Raw genomic sequence first — 7,493 nt, 5'->3', positions numbered from 1 at the left:
ACATTTTTTTCCTTTCTTTTTTCTTTTTTTGTTGTTGTTGTTTTTTTTTTCCGAGGCAAGAGACAACATACATTTGATGAAGCTGATGTAGTAAGGCATTCTTTTGATTGGCTGCTATGCAGCACAAGACATGAGTGCAACCAAACTACGTAAACATTGATGATAAATGATGCTCTTGCTCTTTTCTTTTCTTTTTTTTTAATGATAAAATGCAAAAGAAAAATGATTACTATCTACAACACATGGCTCAATTCTAAAAATTATTCCTAACCAGAAATCATCCCTCAAGCAAATGTCATAAGTCAAGTAAATGTGCTCCGTTAATGATTCAACCAACTCAGAAGATCAATGAAAGTTTCAAAAAGCTATTTTCTCAACTCTCACAACTCACCAAAAATGAAAAACTTAAACTCGGGAATATTTCTCAACCAAATGTGTTAACAACCATCCTACCACAAGGTCTGGCATGTGCTCGAAAATAACTCTGGAAATCATTTCTTGGTAATTAAGATAGCAAAAAATGACTCGAACCGAACATTTTGGAATCATACCTAGATAATCTCGCAAAAATTTTGACCCAAAATAACAACAAGACAAAAATTAATCTCACGCATGAATATGCTCACCACCCCCAACCCAAAATCAGACAATGTCCTTAATGTTTAAAAATATATGCAATACGAGAAAGACAGGGAAATGGGAAAGAGAACACCTAGATGATGAACATTGGAACTAAGTTGAGCCTCCTGAACTGAATCTCCAAACCATATAAACAAATATAAAATCACACAAAAACAAATGAAAAATAAAAGCACACAAAACACACCAAACGAAACAAAGAAACAAAAATATGATACAAAAAGGTTGGAAGCAAACTCCTCAAGGTTGGTAAACCGGAGCCTTGAGAATGATCTCTTCAGCCTGGCTCACACGCTCAATGTAATGCTTCAGTCTCTGGCCATTGACTCTGAATACTCTCCCATCGCTCAGGTCCTCGACCTCGACAGCACCGTTGGGAAAAACCTATTTCACCACAAATGGACCAGTCCACCGCGACCTCAACTTACATGGGTGGAGATGCAAATGGGAGTCATAGAGATGCACCCGCTGATTTGGCTCAAAATTCTTTCTCAGGATCTGCTTATCATGAGCCACTTTCATTTTTGCCTTGTAGATCCTGGAATTGTCGTATGCGTCATTCCTTAACTCCTCAATCTCAGACAATTTAAGCTTTCTTTGAATACCTACAGCATTGAGATCAAAGTTAAGGGCCTTGACGGCCCAATAAGCTTTATGTTCGAGCTCAACAGGTAAATGACAGGCTTTCCCAAAGACAAGCCTATAGGGAGACATCCCAAGAGGGGATTTGTAAGCAGTGCGGTATGCCCAAAGAGCGTCAAGAAGACGTAAGGACCAATCCTTGCAGTCGGGATTTACCGTCTTTTCCAGAATTTATTTAATCTCCCTATTCGCCAACTTAGCTTGGCCATTCGTTTGTGGATGATAGGCAGTAGCAACCTTATGAAGCACACCGTACTTGCGCATAAGAGCCTCAAATGAACAGTTACAGAAATGAGTGCCTTGATCACTGATGATAGCACGTGGAGTGCCAAACCTAGATAACATATTCTCCTTCAAGAACTTAACAACTATTGCATTATCATTGGTTCGACACGGCACGACTTCAACCCATTTAGAAACGTAATCCACAGCGAGGAGGATGTAAAGGTACCCAAAAGAAGGCAAAAATGGACCCATAAAGTTGATCCCCCAATAATCGAATATTTCTATCACGAGAATCGGGTTCAAAGGCATGATAAGGCGGCGGGACAAAGCACCTAACTTCTGGCACCGGACACAGGAACGGCAGAATTGATTAGTGTCCTTGAACAAAGTAGGCCAATAAAGACCACACTGTAAGATTTTTGCGGCGGTCTTTTTCACAGAAAAGTGACCACCACATGCATCGTTATGGCAGAAGTTCATAACACTAGAAATCTCATCATTAGGAATGCATCATCTCATGATTTGGTCGGGACAGTACTTGAAAAGATATGGATCATCCCAATAGAAGTTTTGCACTTCGACCAAGAACTTGTGTTTATCTCGTGCATTCCAATCAGAAGGAAGTTCACCTATCACCAAGTAGTTTACGATATGAGCGTACCAAGGCAACTTAGTGACGACGAAAAGATTTTCATCTGGGAAGTTATCGCGGATGGCAGGGCCATCGACAGGATCATTGAACTCGAGTCGAGACAGATTGTCAGCATTGACATTCTCGACACCTTTCTTGTCCTTGATGGTCAAGTCAAATTCCTGCAATAGAAGGATCCACCTAATTAATCGCGCCTTAGCATCCTTTTTGGAAAGAAGATACTTGAGGGTGGCATGATCTGTAAAGACGATGATGGGTGAACCGATCAGATATGCATGGAACTTGTCAAGTGCAAAGACCACAGCGAGCAACTCTTTCTCAGTGGTTGAGTAATTCATTTGAGCACTATTTAGAGTTCTACTCGCATAATACACAACAAAGGGCTTCCCCTCCCTTCGTTGACCAAGGACTGCCCCCACAGCATAATCACTTGCGTCACACATGATCTCAAATGGTAAGCTCCAATATGGTGCCTGAATGACGGGGGCAGAAGTCAACTTCGCCACAAGCGTTTAGAAAGAATCCTCACACTTTTGTGTCCAATCGAACACGGCGTCTTTGGCTAGGAGGTTACAAAGCGGATGAGAAATTACTGAAAAGTTTTGTATGAACCTCCTGTAAAAACCAGCATGCCCCAGAAAAGACCGAATGTCTTTAACAGTCTTGGGGGTGGGCAACTTTGAGATAAGTTCAATTTTGGACTGATCAACCTTAATCCCTCTTTCAGAAACAACATGCCCCAAGACTATGCCAGATGGTACCATGAAATGACACTTCTCCTAGTTAAGCATAAGGCCTTTCTCTTCACATCTAGTCAAAATAACTTTTAAGTTGAGAACGCACGAGTCGAAGGAGTCACCGAAGACGGTCAAATCATCCATGAACACTTCCATACACTTCTCGACCATATCACTGAAAATACTCATCATGCACCTTTGGAAGGTGGCTGGTGCATTACACAGCCCAAATGGCATACGCTGAAAGGCATAAGTACCAAAAAGACAGGTAAAAGTAGTCTTATCTTGATCTTCTAATGTGATCTCGATCTGATAGTAGCCTGAGTAGCCATCAAGAAAGTAACAGAAAGGATGACCAGCCACACGTTCCAGGATTTGGTCGATGAATGGAAGCGGAAAATGATCCTTACGGGTGGTGGCATTCAGTTTTCGATAATCAATGTACATGCGCCAACCCGTCACAGTTCTTGTGGGAACAAGGGCCCCTTTCTCATTTTCCACCACTATCACCCCCACTTTCTTGGGAACCACCTGAGTTGGACTAACCCATTTGCTATCAGCGATCGGATAGATGATACCAGTATCCAGAAGCTTCAAGACCTCATTTTTCACGACCTCTTTCAACGTCGGGTTCAGTCTCCTTTGGGGATCCCTTCGTGGATTAACCCCGTCTTCCAAGTTGATGTGATGAGAGCAAATTAAGGGGCTAATACCCTTAATGTCAGCAATCGTCCAACCTAATGCTGATTTGTGTTCACGCAGCATGTCAACTAACCGCTACTCTTGAAATGCATTAAGTTTAGATGAAATGATGACAGGAAAGGTATCACCAGCTCCCAGGAAGACATGTTTCAGATCCTCAGGCAGTTGAGTCAGCTTGAGTGTTGGGGTCTCCTTGGTAGATGGTTTTGGCTTTTCTCTTTCTCGAGGTAGCTCTTCAAAGCGTGGTTGCCAATACTTGGTTCTTCTGCCTTATGAGTCTTTGAAAATGGTAACATTGTTGGCTAACTCACAAGGACAGAAACTCTCAGATTCAAAAATGCGGAGGAAATCGTCAAGATCATCAGAATTGCTACACAACTGAACCTCCTCCGAGATGAGTGTGTCAATTAGAAATGTTTGGTGGCACTCATCATCATCTCGTGGTTGCTTTGCAACATGAAAAACATTCACCTCCAAAGTCATGTTCCCAAAGGACATCTTCATCAGACCATTCCTACAGTTGATGAGAGCATTGGCTGTAGCAAGGAAAGGTCTTCCGAGGATAATGGGAATCTTGGACTCCATACTCACCATGGATTGAGTATCCAAGACTAGAAAGTCAATGAGGTAATAGAACTTATCAACTTGAACCAAAACATCCTCAACTATCCCCCGAGGCTTCTTGATCGATCGATCAGCGAGCTACAGAACCATAGATGTGGGCTTAATTTCTCCAAGACTAAGTTGCGAGTAGACAGAGTATGGCATGAGGTTAACACTCGCTCCTAGATCAAGCAAAGCTTGGCTGAACTCATGTGTCCCAATCTGACAGGAAATTGTGAGACAACCAGGATCCTTGTATTTGAAAAGTGTTTTCTGGTCGACCACCGCACTTACCTGTTCAGTCAAGAAAGCTATCTTATTGACATGGTGCTTCCTTTTAATAGTGCAGAGATCCTTGATAACCTTAGCATAAGCAGGCACTTGCTTGATAACATGAAGAAAGGGAAGATTAATCTTCACTTGAGTCAAGTGCTCTAGGATCTCACTTTGGTGTTCCGGTACTTTTCCAGTTGGATGCAGAGCTTGGGGACAAGGCACCTTTACCGGAACATTCGTTGCCTCATCTTTCTCAGGGACAACTTCCTTACTACTCGAAGTGGTGACACTTGTTGACGGTTCTTCCATAATCTTACCACTACGAGTACTGATGGCATTCACCTCCTTAACATTTTGATTATCAGGCAATGAGGTTTGTGCCATATGTTGACCCTTTGGGTTTGACTGAGCTTGTGAAGGGAACTTGCCGCATTCTTGAATAGTCAAAGCTCCAGTCAGCTTCGTGATTTGACTCTTCATTTCTTTACTTTCCTCCACCATTTGCGTGAACAGTGACTCAAACTTCTGATTCGTCTTACTTTGCACCTCCATGAAAGATTGCAAGGTGTTCTCAAGAGTACTCCTTGGCTGATGCGAATTGTATTGAGGTGCAAAATACGTCTTTGGTGGTTGTGGCTGTTGCTCAGTTCTCCATTGTCCTCCTGATGGTTGTGCTTGGTTGGAATCTCTCCAACTGAAGTTTGGATGGTTCCTCCAGCCAGGATTGTATGTGTTAGAAAAGGGTTTGTTGTATGTCCCTAAGGCATTACATTGCTCCTCGTACCTCTCATTTCACCATAAGCAGGACAATCCTTAGCTAGATGTTCCATCCCACCACAGACTAAGCATGGCTCATGTGTCTCTGCCCTTGCCACTGTGTAGATTCCTCTACCTTCTTTGCCTTTGAGGGCCTCGATTTGCCTTGTCAAAGATTCGACTTGGCCTTGAGGTTGTCCTCCTCCCTTAATTGATAGATTTTAACCGGTCGGGACCTATTGGTGCTGTCAGTAGCATTAGGTCCAGTCCAAGTGTGGGCTTTTTTGGTTGACTCGTTGAGATACTCAAAAGCCTCCTTGGGATCCTTTTGGAGAAACTCACCATTACACATCATCTCCATAAATTGGCGCTCTCGAATCTAGAGTCCTTCGTAGAAATAACTGACGAGGCACCAACTCTCGTAACCATGGTGAGGACACTGATTTAACAGATCCTTGAACTGTTCCCAAACTTGATACAGAGTTTCATTGTCCTTCTGGGTAAAGGTCGAGATCTGTCGCTTCTGACCATTGGTCTTATGGTGAGGGAAATACTTGTTGAAAAATGCTGTCGTCATTTCTTCCCAACTTCCAATAGACCTAGGTCGCAGAGAATACAACCAGATTTTAGCCTTGTCCTTCAAAGAGAAAGGAAAGAATTTCAATCGCACAGAGTTTGCGGTTTCAGCTCGGTTGTGAAAAGTGGCCACTACTTCTTCAAACTCCCTAATATGCACGTATGGATTCTCGCTCTCTAACCCATGAAAGGTCGGCAAAAGTTGGATCATGCCCGGCTTGAAATCCAAATTTAGCATATTAGGGGGAAACATTATGCATGATGGTGTGGCCGTACGCCTAAGGTGAAGATAATCGTTCAATGTCTTCTGCTGGACCTCCTCGTTTTGAGCCATCGTGAACGGATTTGCAACTGCTAATGAGGCTGGGGTCGAGGGAGGACTAGACGTGTGGGAAGAAACTTTACTAGGGTTCTCCGGTCTTCTTGCGAATCTCCCTAATTCCTCTCTATAACGATTCATTAACTTTACAATGTTTCACTTTTTTTTATTTTTTTATTATTTATTATTATTATTTTTAAACAAATAAAACAATAATGTAGAATCGTGAATCGCAACCCCCAAGAGTGCTCCCAGGAAAGATTGGTGGGGCGAGGCCTCCTTAAAAACCAGCCTCCTAGACAGAGCAACGTTCCCAGGAAAGACTGGTGGCGTAGAACACTAACAGGAACCAGCCTCCTAGACAGAACTCCCTTAGTTTGTACTTTCCAACGTTTCCACAAAATTGCTTGAAAAATTTATTAAGTTTTATGACGTATTTTATGACGTGTTTTATGAAATGTTAATGAATATATGGTGAATGGATGATTAAATAATTATTATTGATTATTATTTATAAATTATCAATGGTTTTTAGTTATTTAATTTTTACCGGTTATGGTTCCTTAGAGTTTAGAATGGTTGTATAGGAATTTATTCTTGGCTAGGTAATTAGATATGCGACCTATCATCGCCGTTAGGTTTATTTTATTTTCATTCGTAGAAATTTTGTAAACCAGAAACGGTATAGGAATTTTTCATGTAAAATTCTTGGAGGAGATTTATCATGGATCTTGAAGATGAAGGATGTAAATGTTGGAAATGTGTCCATAAAATAGGATGTAATTTGTTATTTGTGAAATGACAAATGTCAGACATTATTGTTTCACTGATTTTATAAAATAAAATAAAGTTATGTTTTGATACATATTCAACAGTGTTAGTGATATTGCTTAGTCCATAGACTGTTATCAACGAAAGAAGAGTCAGAGAAACCCTGCCGGACAAACTCTTCTGATATAGTTTAAAATAGATATTCGCAGTCTTAGGATCGATTGGGCAATCGAATCCGATTATGACTGTTAGATCGAACCATATGATGCTAGTCTCGGGGCATGGGAGTTGGACTCTGTGGTTGATCTAGACATGTTCACAACATGTTGAATAGACCATGTGACTGATTAGGTTAGAGTAAAAACCGTTTACAGAACTCTAAACCTAATTGTCACAACTTAAGTATATTTGTATAATTATCTCAATCCTGAAGTGAATACATAACTCGACTTAATTTCTCATGATTTTTTATTCACCGTGAGATTAGTTCACAGTTTTTGAACAACATCTCAGCTATTGGGATCATGACAAAATTGAGTTGGAGTTATGTGATTCACAGATATGGAATTCGTAAGAAATAATATCACCTCATGCT

At 41.2% G+C, this 7,493-nt stretch overlaps 1 non-coding gene and 1 pseudogene across 1 annotated transcript; one reads left to right on the top strand and one right to left on the bottom strand.

Annotated features, from left to right (window-relative positions):
* Positions 1-879: 879 nt before the first annotated feature.
* On the bottom strand, positions 880-6,142 carry LOC112090854 (annotated as a pseudogene).
* LOC112090875 lies at positions 5,655-5,763 on the top strand. Its single transcript, XR_002901864.1, has one exon. It is a non-coding gene; the product is annotated as a small nucleolar RNA R71 (small nucleolar RNA).
* Positions 6,143-7,493: the final 1,351 nt, after the last annotated feature.

This window comes from Morus notabilis, unplaced genomic scaffold (assembly GCF_000414095.1).
Source record: "Morus notabilis unplaced genomic scaffold, ASM41409v2 Scaffold130, whole genome shotgun sequence".
Taxonomy (NCBI): Eukaryota; Viridiplantae; Streptophyta; class Magnoliopsida; order Rosales; family Moraceae; genus Morus; species Morus notabilis.
This window is presented reverse-complemented; position numbering and strand designations above follow the sequence as displayed.